This window comes from Bos grunniens, chromosome 18 (assembly GCF_055505025.1).
Source record: "Bos grunniens cultivar Pamir isolate PY7600 chromosome 18, Bosgru_T2T1.0, whole genome shotgun sequence".
Taxonomy (NCBI): domain Eukaryota; kingdom Metazoa; phylum Chordata; class Mammalia; order Artiodactyla; family Bovidae; genus Bos; species Bos grunniens.
In genome coordinates, this window is record NC_141182.1 from 14,508,155 (window position 1) to 14,531,745 (window position 23,591).

Below are 23,591 nucleotides of genomic sequence, written 5' to 3' on the forward strand. Positions count from 1 at the left end.
TCAGAAAAGACCCTGATGCTGGGCAAGATTGAAGGCAAAAAGGAGAAGGGGGCGGCAGAGGATGAGATGGTTAGTCAGCATCACTGACTCAAAGGACATGAATTTGAGCAAACTCCAGGAGATAATGAAGGACAGGGAAGCCAGGCGTTCTGCAGTCCATGAGGTCACAAACAGACACAACCTAACAACTGAACAACATCACACAGAACTCCAAGCCAGCAACTGTGTACCAATATGTTCTGAGTCATCACAATCCAGATCATCTTAAAAGATCTGCAAAATCTGGAAAAACAAAGACAAATTTTTAGATCAAGTGACGAGGCTGAACCACAAAAGACAAAACTTCAGTCAGCCAAGTGTGAGCTACATGGTTCACGACCAAGAGAATCGGTGTGTAAAGCTGTGAGGCACACAGCCAGTCTGGAGACAGCTTCTGCACAGGTAGAACTATGCAAGGAAACCGGCTGAGGCCCAGGCAGGGGCGGCGCTGCTAGAGGAGGCGGGACGGCACCCAGCAACCTGTCCCGGGAGCAGCCACCCAGGAGCAGAGGCACGCAGGGTGCGTGGCCTTCGGCCTTCTGCTGCCTTTCTGCTGCCAGTCTGCAGAGAAAGGGGAGGCCAGAGGAAGGGAAAGCAGCTGAGGGGACTGATCCACAGCTGAGAATGTGAGCTCGCCAAAAGACCAAGCCGGGAGACACACACAGACACCTGCTCTAAAGGGGGCCTATGTTCATGTCCCCTTGACAACTACAGGAGGGGACTTACCACCAAGGCTCTACCGGATCAGGAGCCTTCTGAAAATGCACACAGACTCAAGCACTGACGCACTGGGGAGAAGTAATGCACACTCTGGCGGTTTCCTGAGGCTGTCACATTCTGAGTGACCAACAAGCATGCAGGCTGACTTGATTTGTTAAACTACGATTTCTCATACAGGCTGAAGAGCTCAGTATAGCTGTTTATAAAATGTGGTCCAAGGACCCGAAGGAATTTTGGCAACCCACTTTGGAAACTTTTTTCATAGCAACACTGCCTCTTTGGCTGGGGTGGTATTTGCACTCATGATGCAAAGGTGATGGTCCAATTGCTTAAGAACCTCCATGATGAAGTAGTAATTGTTAATTTCATTAAACACCAGGCCTTTCCATACTTGTCTTTTTCATATTCTATGTGACAAAATATGAAATGCACATGAAACATTTATCCAGTGTACCAATAATAGTTGCCTCCAGTAAAAGCATTTTTTCAGGGAACACCATTTTTATATGCAAGAATGACTGACAGGCAGGCTCTAGAGACACAGGAATTTGGCAGACTGCTTCTAGAAAATGAACAAAGTTAGACTGCCACTTCCAGGAAAACACCTGAACTTTGGCTTTAATTCTACTTTTTATTTTTGGCCGCACAGCTTGAGAGATCTTATTTCCCCACACCGGGATTGAACCCAGGCCCCCAGTATCAGAAGCTCAGGATCCTAACCACTGGGAATTTGCCAATGCTAAAATTCAAGTATTTGATCAAATACCAGAATTTTGGAAAACTCTATGAACAGACAGCTTCTGGTGGCTTAAAGGCTCCTCTGATGAGAGAGATAACAAGAAAAACAAAAGCAGCAAAATAAAATATGTTAGCATCTGAAAGATGGAAAGAATTGAGTACACCACAGCTGACCAACTGCCCGTGGGCACTGCTGCAGAACTCAAAACAGGTACAAGGTCTGGTTACAGTACAAAAAAGACCAAGGGTCAAACACGGCTGAGAAGAACTAACTGGGACCCAGAGCAGGACCCCGCGCTTCCTCTGACCTTCACCACATGGCCATTCGTTCGGTTTCAGTATCGTATCAAACACCACCTCCAGAACTGTACCAGAAAGCTATTAAAGGGAATTCCCTGGTGATCCAGTGGTTAGAACTTGGTGCTTTCACTGCCATGGCCTGGGTTCAATCCCTGGTCAGGGAACAAAGACTCTGCAAGCTACAGGGTGTGGCCCCCAAAAAAAGCTATTCAAATATTCTTCCCTATTCCAGCTACATTTTTCTGGTATACTTTAACCAAAGGAACATATGACAGTTTTTCATTTTGGAAAATACAGTGGTTTTTGAGTAAAGCTGTGCTATTTAGAGTAATGTACAATGGGTTTATTACTCCTATTTTTTAAACGAAATGAGTAAATGAGAGTTTTAATTGATAGATGTCCCGGACAGGGACACGGACAGGACTCATTTGGGCCCCTCGGTGCTCCCAATATGAAGAGTTTCCAAAACGACAGGGTCCAGGAACACGGGCGGGCAGGAAAGATGCCTACTCCAGGCCCCATTCCGTCACAGACCCTCCCAAGACCGCACCTACAACGTGACCCTTTAATACATGTGTGTGAGAAGAAGTAAAAGATGAACATACAAAAATCTGAGCACATCTCTCCAGGAAGCGCCGGCTTTCTGTCTCCCAGGGCCGTGTGGACGGAGGAGACTGAAGCAGGGAAGCGGGCCTGTCTGTTGGTTCTCCTCCCCCTGACACGGGGGAGGGCCCTGTGCCCCGGGCAGGCAGGACTGGGCCTGCGTGCTTCCTGCTCAGCAGACTGAACAGCAAGCACCCCTGTGCAGACCCAGCACTCAGTACTCTGAGGGTCAGGATTCAAGGGTCCAGAATCGCCGTCATTTACAGATGGGGATGAAGGCCTTGCAGTGAAGCTGCAGAACAGGGGTGGATGGACGGTCCCTGAGCTGGCTACCTGAACCACCCGGCAGACCTGCTACAGAACAGGGCTCAGGCCCCGAGCATCAACCCCACTGCTGAGTCTGGGAGCAGAGCCCATTCTCAAAAACGCAGTGTGTGGGTTGAGTCTGGAGACTGGCAGCACACAAATGGCTACAGACCTCATGACTCTACATGTTTAAGCCCAGGCTAAATACTGCTGGTCTAGTCTCTGAAAGGAAAGTTAAGTGGTGTGGCCCAAAGCACAGTGACTGGACAGGCACACAGGCTCCCTTGGGCCCAGTGAGGGCCCTGCACCACCTCTGGACTGGGGTGTGCGCCCTCAGACCCCTGGAGACCAGGGCCTGAGGCCATCCTTCTCCCTGTTGCCCATCACTGGCTTTGCACTGTTGAGATGGCTTCTCCGAGAGGCATCTCAGGCTGCAGTGTTCTGGAGCAACATCCCGCACAGTCCAGGGCTCTCGGAAATGGAGGACAGCATAGGACAAGTGTCCAGAGGGCAACGCCCCCTTTTCCAAGCAGTTCACAGAGAGGTCAGAACTGAGTTCAGAGGTCAGCAGCGGGCTTTGTTTACTGTCTATTTCCCATCCGAAAAGACCAGAGAGACAATAAAGTGATCCAAGATGCCTTTCAGTAGGTGAATGGATAAATAAACTGTGGAACATCTAGACAATGGGCTATTATTATTATTCAGCACTAAAAAAGAAAAAGAAAAATGAGCTATCAAGCCTTGAAAGGACACGGAAGCCCCTTAAATGCACGTTACTAAGTGGTAGGAGCCAACCTGAGGAGGCAGTATGAGCCTGACCACCGGATGCTCTGGAGAAGGCAAGAGTGCAGACAGGGGAGGTGGAGGGAGACACTGCAGCACACACAGAGCCGCGAGCACCCAGAGGGAGGCCGGATGCAGCCTGCGGACCCTGGGGACGCCCAGTCTGTGCAGCATCATATCAACTGCAGGCGCCTGGGGGCACAGAGGATAGGAATCCGCCTGCCAATGCAAGGGGCATGGCCAGGAAGATACCACACACCACAGGGCAGCTTAGCCCGTGCCCCACAGCAACTGAGCCTGCAGTGCAGAGGCTGCAGTCACCACACCGCAGCTAGAGAGGACTCACCTCCCGCTGCAACCAGAGAAAGCCCGAACAGCAGCGAACAGTGCAGCCAAAAATAAATAAACTTTTAATAAATAAATACACAGATCAATCGCTCCTCTGGGGTGAGTGAGTGGGCGCTGAGTGTGTATGGGAAATCTCTACACCTTGCTGTTTGATTCTGTTGTGAGCCTGAAAAAGAGGAACAGAGCGCCTGGCTTCTATAAGAGAGGTAGCCCGAAAGGCTGGTCCGGGCCCTCCGCCACCAGCCCGGCCTCCCGTCTCACCTGCTCCCCACCCAGTGCCCAGGCTCTGCCCTCCTCAGGCTCAAGGGGCCCCTCTGCTGTGGGAGGGCAGAAAGGGTATACGACTCCATCTCTGGCCAAGGTGACAAATGATCAGGTCAAGAACGAGGACGCCGGCAGCAGTGTGGGATCAGCCACCCCAGCAGGGCCCCGGGCGCTGCCCCATTCCACACAGGCAGCCACGCACCCCCAGGGGCCGACAGCTGGGCGGTCTCCACCTGCCACCCTCTCAGGGGGCTGCAGATGCCGCTGACTCCTTTGAGGCCACTGTCCTGGGGACATGAACCAAGGTTCACTTAAGCCTCAGGACAAAGAGCAAAAGGCTCAGAGTGAACAGGACAGCAGCTTCTTCCCTGGACAAGAAACGGACCACGACGGCAGGCACTGGGCCTCTAGAACAGAGCTCTGCCGTCAGCCTAGTACGCAGGCTTGGTCCTGCCTGCCCTGCGCCCAGGCCTCACCCTGCACTGCGCACATCCAGGCACGTGACCCCTGTGCCAGCGCTGAGCACTGCGTGACGGCCCAAGACACCACACACACACACACACACACACACAGCATCCCCCACGCCACAAACCCACACACACACACACACACACACACACAAGCACCCCCCACGCCACAAACCCACACATACACACACACACACACACACAGTATCCCCCCACCACAGACACCCCCACACACACCAGAAACCCACACATACACAACACCCCCCCACCAGAGACACCCACACACACACCACAAACCCACACATACACAACACCCCACCACCACAGACACCCCTACACACACCACAAACCCACACATACACAACACTCCCCCACCAGACACCCACACCCACACCACAAACCCACACACACACAACACCCCACTACCATAGACACCCCCACACACACAACACCCCCCACCACAGACACCCACACACACACCAGAAACCCACACATACATACACACAACACCCCACCACCACAGACACCTGTAACACACACACAACACCCACCACCACAGACACCTGTAACACACACCACACACACACACACACACACCACCCCACCACCACAGACACCTGTAACACACACCACAAACCCACACATACACACACACACACACACACAGCACCCCCCACGCCACAAACCCACACATACATACACACACACACACACACAAACACACACACACACACAGTATCCCCCCACCACAGACACCCCCACACACACCAGAAACCCACACATACACAACACCCCCCCACCACAGACACCCACACATACACAACACCCCCCCACCACAGACACCCCCACACACACCACAAACCCACACATACATACACACACAACACCCCACTACCATAGACACCCCACACACACACAACACCCCCCACCAGACACCCCCACACACACCAGAAACCCACACATACATACACACAACACCCCACCACCACAGACACCTGTAACACACACACACCACCCACCACCACAGACACCTGTAACACACACCACACACATACACACACACACACACCACCCCACCACCACAGACACCTGTAACACACACCACAAACCCACACATACACACAGCACCCCACCACCAGACACCCCACACATACACACAAACACCCCACCACCACAGATACCCCCCACACACACACACAAACCCAAACATACATACACACACAGCACCCCACCACATATCCCCCACCACGGATATGCCACACACCCACACACTGCACCCCACCACTATACCCCACACCAGATAAGCCACACAGCCACTACAAACACACACACATACACAGCACCCCACTACCACGTATCCCCCACCACAGATACACCACACAGCCACCACAAACCCACATACACAGCACTGCACATTTCCCCCACCAGATACACATTATACACATCACAAGCCCAAACCCACATACATACACACACGCAGCACCCATCACACAGCCACCACAAACCCACACACACAGCACCCCACCACCACGTATCCCCCACCACAGATACACCACACAGCCACCACAAACCCACACTCACCCCCACCACACACACTGCAGCACAACCATGGCACAAGTGTAAAGAGGGGCCCCTGCATTCGCTCCCTGCCCCCCCTCAAGGCAGACGCCTGCATGGTGACCTCTCTCCTCAGTGTAACCAGGACTCCAGGATGCACTCAGTCTGCGGCTGATAGTTATGGAACCTTGAAAACGCTACTATTCAGCATCTTTGAGGCCTACAGCCTTATGATAAAAACGTGGGGAATGGGGAAGAAATACAAAAGTGAAGGTGTCTGGACCGTTGGTGCCGCTCACAGCCCTTTGGGGTTCCTGGAAGAGTAGAACCCCTCCCACATTAGCCTTGGGAGATGGAGACCCCACCCAGAGACCTGAAGAACAGCTGTCACCAGATGGAGGATGCCAGGGAGATGTTCTGTGCAGACTCAAGCACAAAGAAAAGGGATATTTTTTCTTCTAAAAAAAAAAAGTGAAGTATTAGCTAAAGGAGATTAGAGGAGCTTACACATCTGATCATAGCTTTTCCCATAAAAATGCCCACAACAGGGTTTCTCCAGCTGTGCCCTGCCTCCCAGGCAAGGCTGAAAACCTGTTCGTCCCCTGACCCATTCATGCCATGGGCCTCAAGCCAAGACAGCATCCAACATGCTAGCTGTAAGGCTGGGCTACAGCAGCGCTGACTCCACAGGCTCCAGCACCCAACTCACACAGACTCTAGAGACCCCCCCACACACACACACAAACACAGGGCAGGAACCCACTGTCCTGCTTCTGCAGCCCAGGCTTCCTGCGGCTCCTCCCTACGTCCGCCGCTCTGCCCGAGGCCAAGACGAAAACACGCAGGGATGCCAGGCGCAGGGGAGGTGAGCTAGACAGTAAACTTTTCAAAAGAACAGAAGAATTAAAAAAGTAAAAAATCCTTGCCCAAAAAATTAACAAGAACAAATTTTAAACCCAGGCTGACCCTAACTAGGAGATGGAGAAAATGGACAAGGAGGAGGTTCCTGGAGGAGGCTGAAGTGGACAGTCGGCTGGGAACCAGATGCAGATGCACGGCCCATGAGACCCCACCCACACAGACAGCCAGGACCCTCCAAGGTGCTCAAGGGCCCTGGGTTTACTTGTGATAAACCACCCATTCACAAAAGGTCCACAGAGTCCAAGGCCTAAGTGCCACGTGACTTCCCAAGAGCTGGTTCCTACCCCCTCCTTCCTCCCAGCACTCTGGCCTTGCCCCAGGGCCTCTGCCTGCACAGAAGCAGGGAGCAGGCAGGCGCTGAGACAGCGAGCACACGAGCACTGCCTGCCCCGCCTTCCTGATGGCAACCCGGGGGCCCACGCTACCCTCGGCCACGGCCCTGCACTGCTGTTGGCTCTGCTCTGCTTCCCTTCCTCGCCTTCTGGTCAGCCCTCAGTCCACCTGCAGCACCCCCAGCAGATAACTCTGCGGATCAAACACGGCATCCTCACCCTCAGAACACAGCACACCGAGAACCTCACCACCATCCCTTTTCTTGACACTAAGAATACCCAAATCCCTATTCCCCAAGGGCAACACAAATGTCTGGCTTCCCTGGTGGCTCAGTGGTAAAGAATTCTCCGCCAATGCAGGAGACACGGATTCGATCCCTGGGTCAGGAAGATCCCCTGGAGAAGGGAATGGCAACCCACTCCAGTATTCTTGCCTGGAGAATCCCATAGACAGAGGAGCCTGGTGGGCTACAGTCCAAAGGGTCACAAAGAGATACAACTGAGCGACTGAACAACAACACAAGTGACGATCAAGGTACCAATTCCATGACAGATAAGCACTACTATGTATAGAACTGATAACTCTAGAGAACCCTATCAACACTCTGTAATGACCTATATGGAAATAAAATCTAAAGAAGAGTGGAAACATGTATAACTGAGCCACTTTGCTGTACGGCAGAAACTAACACAACATTATACATCAACTAGACACCAACAAAAATTAGTTTTTAAAAAAGGCATCTATTCTAGAGTAAACACCATCCAGCCACAAAGGCGCCTCCCCACCTCCGCCCACACCCTCCTCCCCACCTCCATCTGGTCAGCCCCCAGACAATCCACCAGCGCACAGCACCTCCACCACCTTACCCAACCTCCTCCTCCCGTTGAGGTCCAAGCGGACTCAGGAATGGCCTCAAACACCGGCCTGCAGAAACCTCGAAAGCCTCACAGAGCCCGGTCCTGAAGGGCGGCAGGAAGGAGGAGGGACTCCATGCTGGCCCCACAGGCCAGTTCAGCTCGGGTTTCACAGAAGCTGTGCAGTTCTGCTCTGAAGCAGATGCAGGCCATCTCTTCACCCTCCAACATAACACTTGGAGGAAATCCCTTTAGCCAGCTTTTAAAATCTGATGGCTCAAAAAATAAAATAGGGAGTTCCCTGGTGGTCCCTGGTGGTCAGGACTCCACACTTTCACTGCCGAAGCCCGGGTTCAAGCCCTGGTCGGGGAACTCAGATTCCACAAGCGACACAGTAGAGTCAAACAGATATAAATAAATATGAAGAACGCTGGTTCCGTGAGAATCCCTGTTGCTAACAACGGAAGGAAAATGACTGCAATATTATAAGCAACAGATGAGCTGCTACTAACAGCCCACAAGCCCTTCCAGCTCCTTCCTGCCCAGCACAACTGTGTGGAACCAGAGCCCTGAGGCTGCTGCAGCCAGAAACACCCGGACGAACTAGGGTGCAAGCTGGGCCCAGACACCCTGTTTCTCTCACCTGCCTGCTTCCCAAACCCTCTCCTTGGCCACACGAGTTTTCCCAGCACCTCAAATGTCTTGGCGTAAGAGAACCAGTGTTTACTGACCACCAAGACCTGTGGCGGGCAAGAGTGAGGACTTTTCTGGGAAAGCGTGTAAACACAGTGGCCAATGTCTATAGGAACAAAAGCGAGCATTTAATGAAGCCTAATTTAAACGGCATCTAATATTCAGTACTCTGTATGTATTTTAAGAGAGCCTAGAGCAGCCAGAACTCTAAAATTATAATAAAAAGTTATTATACTCAAAAATCTAGAATACATAAGTTTTACTTGTATAATTAGCTATGCATATTTCTTTGAAAAAGAAGCAAAAAGTGTGCTTTGTTATCTATTTTTAAATCCTGACAAATATCTGTTAAACAGGCAAATGTATTATTAGCACACTATGATCTATGAGCTTCTCACCAACTGCAAATCCACCCGCCACCGCCCTGCAGCCAAGGCACACCGCGTGTGCTGTGATGTGAAGGGCCACAGCCACCAGTGGCCGGATGCTGCTCAGGTGGCGGCAGGGTCACTAACTGTAACACAGTATGACCTTCAAACCGTGTGATCCAAAAAAAAAAAAAAAAAACATGCAAATCCAATCAGCCCGCCCCGTCATGGACCCCGGAGCCACAGTCACTACAGACCAGCCCAGAGTCTATCCAAACTGGGCCCTAAAGGATGCCAGGGAGGGACACGCGCACAGATGGAAACACGTAGCCACCTCTGTTGGAAACGGTGACCTCAGATGGGACCTCAGTGGTTCACATTCCACCTTATGTGGTCAGAATGAAAATTAAGAACAATGGATGATATGAATAACAATGAAAAAGCATTACAAAGCCTGCAAAATTAGTGTTTTTAAACTTGTGCCTTCAGATGCTAGGAAAGGTCACGGAATGTAGACCCTTCCACCAGTGTTCACACCCGCAGTCACACCCTTATCTCTATCACATCCAAACAGTGGATTTCTGAAGACAATTATAATCAGTGTAATCAGTATTGACTGAATATTTATGGTTCACAAAAGTGATCAACAGCATTAGATACCCTGGATTACCTGTGTGATGTACTGTCAAAATGACAACCCTTCCATCTCAGACAGCATTCCAAACAGGAACACGCCCACTGCTCGAAATCCACTAGAGCCATCAGGCCAGCCCCGGAACCTGTCAGCAGCCTGGCTGGTAAATTGTTTTCTTTTCATCAAGAATCACCAAATGCTTACTAATTACCTCATTTAGGCAGCATCTTGTTTTTTCTTGTCATAAATTAAGGCCAGCCTTCCAATCTCCAAACAAAGGCCAGGCTCAAGCCTGCAGGTGTGGGTGGGCCTGGCTCCCCTCTGCCTCCTGCCCCAGGGCAGAGGCTCTCAGTGGCTGCCCTGGAATGCGTGGGTTCATCCTGGAAGACCGCCCTGGGGGCCTCCCGGGGGCAACAGAGCCCACCACACCCCGACCCCACACCACCCACCAGTGGCCGGGCCGGCTGCTCTCCCACTCCAGACCACCCTGCAAACTCAGAGTTCTCCATCGCACTCAACTCCATTTCCAAGGAAACACTTCCATCATCAGAGAGGCCGGCCAGGTGCATCTCAAAGTGGCCGCACAGAGGACAGTTGAGGCAGGGTTGAGTCTATGGGGTTGAGCAGCAGGAAAGGCTTCTTCCCTGTCTGCTGGAAACAGCACAAAACACACAGAATACACTTTGGGGCTGTTGGCTTTAAAACCTTAATACCAGATCAAGGTATGAAACACTGAAAGGAGCCAAGTTTTCTTTCCAACTGTTATCAATCCACAGATCAGAAGACACGAGGAACTGCCCCTGGGACGTGTCCCCTAAGGGAGGAGGACTCTATCCTAGAGCTGAGTGTCCAGCCAGGCTGAGGCTGCACCAGGACTCCCAGGAGAAGGCAAGCTCAAGGCAACCCGGCCAAGAACCCACCCCACACCCACCAACCACACACGCGGGCCTCAAACCTAAGGAAATTCACGTGTGCCTACTGCCGGCCCGCACACAGAGCAGCATGGGCCACCCCGCTTCCCCGGCGGAGGGATGACAACGCTCAGGTGGTGCGAGCGCCACAGGCCCAGAGCACCAGACAGGGAGCAAGCGGGGCCGCGGGCCCAGGTCACCTGGGGAGAGAGCCACTAAGACAGAACGTTGGTAAGAAGTCAACTTTCGGCACAGACCAGGCTGCCCAGCGTCTTCATGTGTCCACAGGCGCCTCTCCCTGGGACACCAGGGAAGCTACCTACTGACCCACAGGGCTCACCACCACCCTGCAGCCCCTTGTTTCCCTGAAATCCAAGACAAAACCCAGATACTGAGACAAAACTCTATCAAGCCCAAGAAAACCAGCAAGGAGAGGTAAGAATGACTTTAATACTTCTTTTTACAAACCAATGAAAACAATACAAACTGTTGAGAGAGAGCAGGTGCAATAAAATTCTTACCGAGTCCATCGCTGAAAGCCGTGGCTGATGACTGTAAATTAAATCCAACAGAGGCGTGTCCCAGAGCAGCGGTGAGGAGATTCTGAAACAAGAGGATCCAGTGAGCGCCTATAAATACTAATTTCCCCTCAGTTCTTTTCGTAATGTCGCCTTTCTCTGTGTGGACTACACCATGGCCCTTCCTTCACTTTGGGTCACTCCAACAACCCCGAGGTTTTAGGGTGTCTGGCTGTACAGGAGAGGCGCTCACACCCGGGACTCAGGGAGGGCACCCTAAGCAGACACCTCTGTCTGGACTCCGCTCCTGGACAGCACTGCTCAGAAAGGCCAGTTAAGGAGAGAACACCGGAACGGGCCAGTCATTCTCCCCAGAGCAGGCGCCTGAGGCCTGGGGCCCTGGAAGGGCCATCTGCAGACGTTCTCCTTTCAGGAGTTTGACAGTAAGCCTCTGCCAGAGTTACGGATTTTGTAGCTTCTACAGACTCACTGTCACACTCAAGAGTAAAATTGGAACTCACCCCGCACGCCAGCCACGCCTGCCCCTCAGACAGGCCAGTCCCACGACACTGTCCCCTCCCCACTTCCTCCCTTCACCTACCCAGGGACCTGCCCGCAAAGGCAAAGGACAATGATTCAGACCAAATGAGCTCCCAGGATCCAAGGTCAGAGACATGCCTCTAGGTCCAGCTCAGGAGAAGCCAGAGGGCCTGGGCGACCCCACAAGGACCAGCACGTGTCATCAATGTCACTAAGAAATATCACACAGAGGGGCCTCGTGGGCAGGCCAGCCACAGGCAAACAGCCCCCTTACTCACAAGTAAGCTGCAGCTACACATCAGAAGCAAATCTCAAAAATCTTATCAATGAATGAAAAAATGTCTTGGAGGGATATACTGAATGTATCTGGGTCTTTCAAAAACGCATGAAACTTGAGACTTCCCGGCAGTTCAATGGCTATCTACCTGCCAATGCAAAGTGCACGGGTTTGAGCCCTGGTCTCGGATGATTTCACATGCTGCGGGACAAGCAAGCCCATGTGCCCCCACTGCTGAAGCCTGCCCACTCGAGGACAGGTGCTCCGCGATGAGAAGCCACCGAAACGAGAAGCCTGTGTGCTGCAACAAAGAGCAGCCCCTCCCCACCACAACCAGAGGAAGCCCCCACATTGCAACAAAGACCCAGCAAAGCCAAAAATAAAATAATAATAAAAAATTTAGGTACATGAAATAATACATTTGATTTATAATGTATTCATTCAAAACTAGGAGTTTAAAGGTACACAGACAACTAAAAACATCTTTTCATTCATCAAATATTTTTACATCAAAACCAGCAACTTCAACTATTTGAAAGTCAAAATCTAGTATCAAAAGAAGAGCAAATGGTACCATATATGATCCTCCAAAATCACTATTAAAAAAAAAACAAAACAGATTTTATTGAGAAGCCTCTCCAAAGACCTATGCCAGAAATCAAATCAGTGGACACTGTGGCCTGGCCGTATGAACAAGCGACACTGCCAGCGGGAAGAGGAGGTGACACTGCAGGGTCACAGCAACACTGCCCTTCCGAGAGAGCTGTGCAGTCTCAGGAGCATACAAACCCGGTTTCCACAATCCCATCAAGAACCCTCCCATCTCCACACACACCAGTGGTGCCATGTCAGGATGGGACGCGCAGACAGGAACCGGGCACGGCTGGCGGGACAAGCGCTCGTGGACAGTGGACTCCCAGGGTCTGCACATGAGCTACACGTGTGTGTACACAGCTGGGTCAGGACTTTTTTGTCCTGTTGCTGGCACAGGATTTCTGAAGCTGACGTTAAGCACAAGGACTAGAAAAGCAGCTTCCAACCACACCTTGGTTTTCTTGAAAAGCACAAGCTGCTCCCTAAGTGTCTTGATTTTCCTATTAAGACAGTAACAGGATAACACAGTGTTTATGATGAAGTCGACACCTAGAATACAGCAAATAACAACTACTGCTCAGTCTCTGAAACCAGCACGCTGTCACTTGGGACACACCACCCTCCACCACCCTGGGCACTTCCTGGGCCTCGGGTGCTAAGCGCCCACACCCCTTCCACACAACAAGCCACACAGAACACGGTCACTCAGACATCACAGACACACTGGAGACCCTGACCACCAAGACAGGAGACAGCTTTCCTGGGGGTCTAAGTCAGGAAACAGACTACCAGTGTTTAGCTCCCAGCAAACTCAGAATTCCTAGTCAGCACCCCACTCTCCACAGAGAGGACACTGTCCCCTGCCGTGGCCGGGGGCACTGGCGCCTGGCCCTACAGACACCCCGTCTCAGAAGCCAGGGCTGCGGCCGTGACACTTGTGTCCAGAATCACAGCCCGCAGCAGCCTCTCTGCTGTCAGCGCTCCTGCTCCTGTGGGCCCACCAGGGGCAATCAGAGCAGCCCTCTGTTGGACCCCATTCCCGATCTCCAGCTCAGAGCTCCTCACTGAACTCACAAAGCTCACCACACCAGAGACACGCCACATCACACACGCACACAGACGAGCCCCAAGGTAATTACGACTGTATTTCCTGCCCTGGTTCAGGGCACTCCTGTCTAGAAGATCCTCCAAGTCCAAACCTGCTGTGCCCAGCTCATGACCAAACCCTAGACAGAAGCCTGGAGTCATCCAGCTCCAAACCTCTGCTGTCTCAGCCCCCACCAGCCGGCCAGACTCCTGACTCAGCAGCCCCAGTGCTTCCCCACTCGTGTCATCACAACCCCCACCACGCTGCTGGGAAGGGAACGCGCCGTGTCTCGTTTACCCCTACATACCCCACTCTGCCCACAGGAGTCACTGGGCTCACGAGGGGTGGATTCGAGTCCAAACTTGAGACGCCACCCTGATGACGCACATGCGTATGTGCACACACGTACACGCACACACACACACACAGAGCAAAGGAGCTCCCACTTTCCTGCTGGGAGGGCGGGTTCCCACTGCAGGCACCCCACTAAAGGTGTGCGCCCCGGGGACACAGGCACCCCAGCAACTCCAGACTGCTTCCATTTCTGGAAGACACCCCATTTCCCTCACAGGAGATGCCTCCCCTCCGCTCCCGTGTCCAGGGGCTGTTCTCCAGGCCCACTCTCTGGTTCTCCGTCAGGTGGCCATTATGCTGGAAGACAACGGTTGTGCTCAACTCCGGGGCTGCACACCGCGCCCTGGGCACTAGCAGGCACAGCATGAGGCCCAGCGTTGGCCTCGGAGCAAGAGCACACAACTGATCCCTGGGAGAGCGGGTGCGGAGAGGAGGCCACTTCCCAGATCACAGTCAAGTGCCCGGCTCCAGACCTCCGAGCATCCGTGCCCTTACAATCCACCCAGCTCCCAATCACCCTTTGACCCAAGTAAAAATTCACCCCAAATACATGCGATTAGTGGGCAAAATTAACCAGAGGTAAAAACACAGTAAGTAAGATGCCCTCCCCGGCCACTGCGTCCCTCTAGCCCAGCCAAGCGATGGTGCCCAGTGGGCTCCTGACAGCTCTCAAGGTCACAGGCCCAGCATGCCGTCTCCCAGAGCGCCGGGGGCTGCCTTACCTCCAAGTCAGTGCATGTCCAGAAACGAAGTATCCACGGTCTCCTTTCTGGACTCACCAGTTCCAAGAGCTGCGACAGCCCTCGCCGCACCCACCTGCACACTGTGCTCCTCCTCCACCTCGCTCCCACCACGGAGCTTCCAAGCCAGAGTATCGAATGCAAAACAAGGTGTGTTCACCAGCCCCATTCAAGCCAGCTTAAGTGCTCAGACTGGAAGCACTCCCTCAGCCTGCAGAGACTGGGTGAGGAAAGCTGCGTGACATACACACGTGCTCTTCTTTAACCACAGAAACCGGGCCAACGACGCAGACACTGGCCTCCGAGTCTCCAGCTCCCACCAGGAATTTCAGACTCCACCGCCACCCAGGACTTTCCACGCTCCAGGTGGAAACAAGTGGCTCAGAAGAAACAACAGGTTGCTCAGAAGACATGCCTTTGTATTTCAAAGACTTCAATCTTGAGTGATCTGTTCCCGGAACATTCCCACCCCGGAAGATGCTTCAGATTGTGTGTGTCTCGGGGTGAGTATTGCAAAACTGTTTTAATATTTTCCAAGCAAATCTAATACATAATCACTGCTCTAGTCCCATTTGCCTACCCAAACCCCTAAACACAAAACCTTGAGAATCCTTACCACCCTCACCCTCTAAATACATTGGAGAGGGTTGGTTTGAGATGGAAGACCACAGAAATGAGAGGGTTCCACGGAAGTCACCGGAGCAGGACTAGCTTCACGCTCAGAGGGGACCCGAAGTCCATCTGTCAACACAAGGACATAAGGACGCCAGCTACCGGTCCACTGACCGTGCTCCAGCCCAGCTGCCTGGCCACCAAATGAAAGCCTACCCAACAGCCTGACACAATACCTGCCAAGACACACGCCTCCTGGGTCCAAAATCTGCTCCGAGGGGCAGGCCCCAAGCCTTCCTAATAAAGCAAAGAGTGTGGACCAGCTAGGCCGTGCCACTCATAGGAAGTCAGGGCTCAGGTCAAGATCGTCTTTGGGCTACCAGTGATCTAATGTGTCGTGAGTGATCTGTGCTGTGATCCTGGGCGTGAGAGGGGTCCCCACCCTGAAGACTACACAAACACACAATCACAGCAACAGCACCCTGAAACGCCTTGTGCAAAGGGCTACAGGGTGGGGTGCGGCCCAACCGGCAGGTGTGCGCAAAATTGTGGTGACCGGCCTGCTGGGAGCCCGACGCCCACCCATCAGCCCTCGGTCGCAGTCGCCCTGCCTGCACAAACGTGCTTTCAACTTGTCAAGTCAAGGAAGGAGAGATCTTCCTCTTTTAAATGTCTGTGTTTAACCTAATGTGCTGGTGCTGCACTTCATTTCTAAACCACCTCAAATTTCCAGAAGACACTCTTGCAATGACAGTGCTAGACTGTTAGAGTGACAAGCACGTCAGCCGACAGGCTCTACCGCCAAGCAAGGAGACGCCCACCGGTCTACCTGCGTCCCCTCCGCCCAGTCTTCCAGGAGACCCCTCAAGCAAAGAATCTCCATTCCGAAAAGTGAGTAAATTCTTCTATTAAAACATTAATATCCAAATTTCTTTCCTGGCAGATGACCCTCAGGAGGAAGAGAAACTCCAGTAGAAAAGACACATTGTTTCCTTACAGCAAGTATTACTAGGAAATCTCAAACCCTGGGTGTGAGAAGAGAACAAAGCAGAATGATCATTCCCCGAGAATATCGCAACTCAGACCAAAACGCATGAGAGCATCAGGGCAGCCCTTGCCTCCTGGAGCCACTGTCTACTTCCTTCAGACTTAAATACATCAACAGCACACTGTAGGACACGTGCAAACAAAACATCCTGACTGTAGACTTTTCTGTTTTTTATTTTTTAAATAATTTTATGTATTTGTTTCTGGCTATGCTGAGTCTTCGCGGCTTTCTCTAGTCTCAGTGAGCGCAGGCTCCTCATGCGGTTGGGGCTCCACTCACCATGGGGCACAGCTCCTCGGGCACACAGGCTCAGTAGCTGCGGCTCCCAGGCTCTGGAGCACAGCTCACTCGTTGTGGCACTGTGGGCGCAGTTGCTCCGCAGCATGTGGAATCTTCCCAGACCAGGGATCAAACCCGTGTCTCCTGCATTGACAGACAAATTCTTTACCACTGAGCCACCAGGGAAGCCCTAACTACATATTTTTCAGTAATTATAATTACGAGAGTAAACTAACCAATTATCAGCTGAGACATCTTGAAGTAAGGATCAGGGGCTTCCCTGGTGGCTCAGATGGTAAAGAGTCTGCCTGAAATGCAGGAAACCCTGGTTCAATCCCTGGGTCAGAAAGATCCCCTGGAGAAGGGAATGGCACCCCACTCCAGTACTCTTGCCTGGAAAATCCCATGGATGGAGGAGCCTGGTGGGCTGCAGTCCATGAGGTCACTAAGAGTCAGACACAACTGAGCGACTTCACTTTGACTTTTCACTTTCATTCATTGGAGAAGGAAATGGCAACCCACTCCAGTATTATTGCCTGGAGAATCCCAGGGACAGGGGAGCCTGGTGGGCTGCCATCTATGGGGTCGCACAGAGTCGGACATGACTGAAGCAACTTAGCAGCAGCAGCAGCAGCAGCAGTTCTTAGATGGACTGACTCGCTTACCCCAAGTTAGTGAAATTCTGAATTTAATATACATTTATCAATGGTATCGTTAAAAAGATGGGAGGGGGCCTCATGACTCAGCACAGACTGTCCCCAGTCTCCTAAAAGCTGACAAGGAGAATTGTGAAGAAAAATCATACTCACCCAAACTTAACCTGACATGTATGCTACCATTTTCAGAAAAATGACATTAGCACTAAGTTAGATTCCTGAGAAGAGACCCACAATGAAAACACAGGACAGATCTCTAAGTGAAGTAATGTCAATGTATAAGCTGCGAGGGGACGGAACATGGCTCTCATTCCATGAGTCAAAAATGACACTTATAGGGCTTCCCTGATGGCTCAGTGGTGATCAATTCGCCTGCCAATGCAGGAGACATGGGTTCAATCTCTGGCCTGGGAAGACCCCACATGCTGTGGAGCAACTAAGCCCGGGCACCACAAATACTGAGCCTGTACTCTAGAGCCCGGGAGCCGCAGCTACTGAAGCCTGCGTGGCCCAGAGCGCGTGCTCCACAAGAAGAGAAGTCACCACAGTAAGAAGCCCTCGCACCACAACTAGAGAGCAGCCCCGCTCACTGCAACCAGAGAAAAGCCCACCCAGCAACAAAGACCCAGCACAGCCAGTAAATGAATAAACAAACTTTAAAAAAGACACTTATGTATTTTATGACTGAGAATACAAGACAGAAGTCACACAAAGTCTTCAATATACACCAAAAACAGAGCACTGTCTGCCTCGGCGCCTGCACTCCTCCCAGTAGCAGGCAGGCCACAGTGAGGCCCTGCCCCTAGGGCCTCCTCCCGAGAGGGCTGCACACTCCACTGACTGCCATCACAGACCATGCACCTGGGCACAGCTCTCCTGCCCCTGATGCATCTGTGAGTGCCAGCTCACCACCTTCACAAGCAGCCAGGTTAATGTCCTGAAGATCAACGTGGGGCCATGCATGCAAGCTCAGGTCAGAGTCAGTGGCGTCTAACGGCCGTTGTTAAAATTCTGACCATGCCACTGTATAGGCAGTGCCCCTGGGTACATTCTAACAGCCTGTATCAGTCTTAAGTTTTCTCATCTGTAGAAAAAGAAATTCCTGGATACAAAATACAGATGAACACATACAAGCCAGTTGCATTTCAAGACATCAGCACAGTTAGAACCTATGATGAAAAACGGGACAGTGTCCCCAGGACAGACAAGGCAACCAATGGGACGCACACAAGCTCCACCACCGCGTGGGCACACACAGGGAGACCCCATTCATGACAGCAAGCACTCCAGATCAGCAAGCAAAGGACAGTCCGCTCATGGATGAAGCTGTGAGCAATCAGCTCGTGCACAGACATCAGTCTGGGACAGAGTACAGGCTCAAACATAAACAGCAGAAATACAACAACATTTTCAGACGGTACAGAAAGCTGTGTCTATGTCCTTGGGGCGGGGAGATTTTCTTAACTAAGAATGACGGGTCATGATTCACATTTTGGAAGACACTGTCCTAGAGGATCTCGCACAGATCCTTCAAAATAAAAGGACTTTATCTCAAGCATCAAATGTAACTACATCCTTCTGATCATCTCACAGGTGACTATTATGACAGAGCATCACCTTCATGCACGGCAGCTGTTGTTCAAAATGCACATATGTACACAACAACAACAAAACTCTTACCGTTCCTACTTAGCACTGAAGGTTAATAAGTTCCACTGTCTTCGGTAAAAACAAAAGATTTCTGAAAGATGGACGATACTTAGGTAAAAGCAGCTCTATGTATGAATCATGAGCACAACTATATTGGGTTAGCCAAAAAGTTCACTCTGTTTTTTCCATAAGATGGCTCTCTCCAGTAGTGCTTAGATGTCTTTAACTTGATTCAAAACAATTTTGTTAGATTATATTGTGACGGCTGTCACATCAGCACATGTTTTCTAAAAACTTAAAAATGGTGAATTTGTGTGTGTGCATTTTAATACTGAATATGGGAAAAAAGCAACATTTTCAGTATATTATGCTTTACTATTTCAAGAAAGGTAAAGTCACAACTGAAACGCAAAGAAAAGATTTGTGCTGTGTATGGACACGGGGCTGTGACTGACCAAACGTGTCACAAGTGGTTTGCAAAGTTTCATGCTAGAGGTTTCTCCCTGGACGATTCTCCAGAGTCAGGTAGACTAGTTGAAGCTGGCAGCGATCAAATCAAGACATTAACTGGGAACAATCAACGTTACATTACGAGGGAGAGCCGACACACTTAAAATATCCAAATCAAGCAGTGAAAATCATTTGCACCATCTAGATTATGTTCATCACTTTGATGTTAAGGTTCCACATAAAGTTAAGCAAAAAAAAAAAAACTTATTGACCGTATTCCCGCATGCAATTCTCTTCTTAAATGTAAACAAAAATGTTCCAATTTTAAAACAAATTGTGACAGACGATGAAAAGTGGATACTGCACAATAATATGGAACAGAAGAGATCTTGGGGCAAGCAAAATGAGCCACCACTAACCTCACCAAAGGCCGGTGGTGGTGTGCATACAGCGGGATTAGAAGAGAGTCCTCTACTATGAGCTCCTTCTAGAAAACCAAATGATTAATTCAGTAATGCTCCCAATCACACCAACTGAAAGCAGCACTCCACGAAAAGCAGCCAGAAAGCCAACAGAAAACACACAATCTTCCATCAGGATACACAAGAATGCATGTTTCTTTGATGACCAGGCAGTAACTATTACAGCTTGGCTGGGAAGTTCTGATACATCTGCCATAGTCAGCAGACATTGCACCTTCAGATTTTCATTTACTTGAATCTTTAAAAATTATCTTAATGGAAAAAATTTCAATTCCCTGGAAGACTGCAAAAGGCACCAGAAACAGTTCTTTGCTCAAAAAGATAAAAAGCTTTGGGAAGGCAGATTTTTATGAAATTACCTGAAAAATGGCAGAAGGCAGTGGAACAAAACAGTGAATACACTGTTCTATAAAGTTCTTGGTGAAAATGAAAAATGTATCTTATTTTTACTTTAAAACTGAAGGAATTTTTTGGCCAACCCAATATGTGATCTCTGAATGTATAACACAAAGTTAACGGTTTTACTTCTAAGAAAATGGAATCAAATACATATGCCCTTTTAGTGCTAAAAACGGCATCAAAAGGAAAAACAAGTGACAACGGGCTCCATGTAAAACAGTGATGAAGGGTGTGGGTGACGGGACTCCCTGCAGTCCAGTGCTTAGGACTGGGCGTCCACTGCCAGGGGCCCGCGCTCAGCCCCTGCTCGGGGAACTAAGATCCCACAAGCTGCGCAGTGTCTGGGCTGCTGCTGGCCTGAGTTCACGTTCACATGATTGTTAAATTGCTACTAGTAAAAATTTTGTGGGGGATGGTGTGTGTAAGAAAATTGATCTAAAATGCAAAGCAATATTCAAGATGAAGTTGAAACACACAGGACAGACCTCAGGACTGAGGCCTGTGAAAATGGCCATGCTGTCCACAACACTGGTCCCATCGCAACAGCCTCATGAGCCATACACAGCTCCACAGGCAAACCCAGCCCAGCACAGCGTCCACTCCACGTGTTCACACACAGACCCCGGGCAGGCTGAGCAGTCACCGCAGCAGAGGTCAGTCGGGTCCGGACCCACGGCCTGCCCGAGGCCGAGTGCTCTGCAGCACCAAGGCCCACACCCTCTGCTTGTCCTTGGTTTGGGAGCTGAGTCAAGCCCAACTTTTCAACTCTGTGATCTGTGACTCTGCTCTCAGAAGAAGAGCTGCAGAGGGATTCACTGCAGTTCTGAAACATACAGTGCCCTCGCTTCCAGCTCTGCACTCTTTCTGCTACCTCACTCTCCCTGCCTCTTTCTCCTCTCCGGTCTTCAAGGGGACAATGGAACAATTCACACCACAGGCGTCCTCCAAAGAGCCCAGGGTGCTGCAGTTGAACAATGGACAGCTAACACACACATCGGGATAAAATGTCTATGGTCCCCGCAGAGGGGCGCATGGGAACCAGAGCATTAAGAGAGACAAGCCCAACCAAGGGTCCAGAAAAGTATGACCCAACAGCCAAAGGGCTGGAGCCCTGGAGGGGGCTGCGGGCCAGAAAGAGGGACACCCACTCTGGGGGCTGCAAGTCCTGCTGGTGCCTCCTCCAGTCTCCCCACAGCACTGCACATGTGCTCAAACTCTGGGAGACAAGTCTTAAAATATTTAAGTGAATTTTCATTCTGAAAAGACTGAAAAAATTTACACAACAGTCTATTACATATTTTTCTTTTAATTTCACAAATCCAGTGTCAGAATATATTATGCTACCCAATAACAAATACAAAGTCATAGAAAAAAAATCAATCTTCAAAAGAATGATTTCAAAGATGTGCAAACCTGATTCTAAAAAATTAAACCTATCCTGCATAATTAAACAGAAGCTGCACGCAGCAGTCCACGTAACCCAGTGTTGCCATAGTGACCTCATGGTGCTGGCCAATGACTGCCACTCCTGGAAACCTACCTTCCCATGCCCTCCCTCGGTGACTTTAGCACTTTTTGAATTCACCAGAGAGTTCAACCTGGCATTGCATTTGTTGGGAGATTTCAAAACAATTTATTCCAGTTTAAACAGCTCCTAATTAAAAGTCTAAAATCAAGGTGAACTGTGACTAAAATCCTAGAAATATAATATTTTTTTAGTAAAGTAATAAGCATTAATTCAATGATCTGTGAAGGGTTTAGGTAGGCCTGAACATCCCTCGTGGACACCAAGCCCACGCGGACAAGACAAGGGGTGCAGAAACCATAAAGGACAGAGCAGGGAGAGGGCAGCCATGCGGACGCAACTCCCTGGGAGAGGCGACAGGCCTGGCCTCCCTCCTTCTTACTGGGGCTTAATCTCAACAGTCCACATCCTTACTCTTCAAAACATAATTAAGACTACGTTTTCGGACATGATGAATCTTGTGCAAACAAACTTTGGAAACTTCTCAGAAAGCCACCTGTTAACAAGGGACAAAGACTGTTCCTTTTCCTTTCCCTAGAGTTGTGTTCAAAACAGATGCTGAACAAAGACAATTCTAGGGAATTCCCTGGTGGTCCAGTGGTTAGGACTCAGCGCTTTCACTGTCAAGGCCTGGGTTCAATCCCTGGTTGGGGGACAAGATCCTGCAAGCTTGTCTTCATCTCTCCCTCTCAATACTTCTAGGTTCTGGGACAAAAAAAATCCATTTTACTGAGCTGGAGTATGTCATTCAGGAGTAGTTTTACACACCCGAACACTGGTTTCCAAAAGATGTCCGTAAACAGCTTGTGGAGAAGCCTGCATCCTTAAGAAGGCAGACTCGGGTTGGTTCAGCCTCTTCCCCAGACCCTCACAGGAGACCCCACTCCCCCAGCAGCAGGAAGGCCTGGGCTCCCAGCTGCCTCCGACCCCATCCCGGCCCCTCGGCCCCGGCCAGCCTCCAGGCTGTCACCCTCACTCCCGCAGCTGGCTCACGGCCACTCTTAGCAGCACTTCACCACAAGAGCCGGTCTCTCCCTCTTTCACTAGAAAGATAAATAGGAATTTTTATTCTAGCCAAGAAACCTGTCAAATGTGAAGTCTTTGATGCTAGGCCTGTTCTCAGCAAAAACAAACAGGCACCTGCACTCGCGGCATCAGGAGCCCTCCAACTGGGGGGGTGATACGCAGAGGAGGCACACTCCCCAGGCAGACACCCTGCACACCTGTGAGGGTGCCAGTCACACACGTCACCTGCCCACGACACGTGGACACTGTGGGAGCGACACCCTCCCCACCCAGGGCCAACCAGACCTGTTAATCCCTTTCAACAGGTTTTACAAGCAACAGAAATGAATTAAGGACACTGTAGGGACAAGTAAGGAACACCCTTTTATACATGTAAAGAGATACACGAACGGTACGAATTAAGCAGGGGCACAAAACAATGACCTATGACCAAGCCAGGCTCAGAAGGACATACTTGAGAACAAAGAGGTCTGTCCCTGGAGGGCGGCAGGAGCCGAGCCTGTGCTAACGTG

The 23,591-nt window shown here is 50.8% G+C and overlaps 1 protein-coding gene across 22 annotated transcripts in view; it reads right to left on the reverse strand.

Annotated features, from left to right (window-relative positions):
- The window catches only part of ANKRD11 (ankyrin repeat domain 11), a 120,131-nt gene that overhangs the window by 55,214 nt on the left and 41,326 nt on the right, over positions 1 to 23,591 (reverse strand). For 15 of the 22 annotated variants that reach the window (XM_086350361.1, XM_086350370.1, XM_086350358.1 and 12 more), the window contains exon 2: positions 11,364 to 11,445. The exons of 2 other annotated variants lie outside the window; for them this stretch is intronic. The gene's annotated coding sequence lies outside the window, so the exon portion shown is untranslated. Of the gene's footprint in view, positions 1 to 11,363; positions 11,446 to 14,934; positions 15,717 to 16,891; positions 17,036 to 23,591 lie in introns of those variants that run through there. 5 more of the 22 variants (XM_086350362.1, XM_086350371.1, XM_086350378.1 and 2 more) reach the window with 3 other exon arrangements.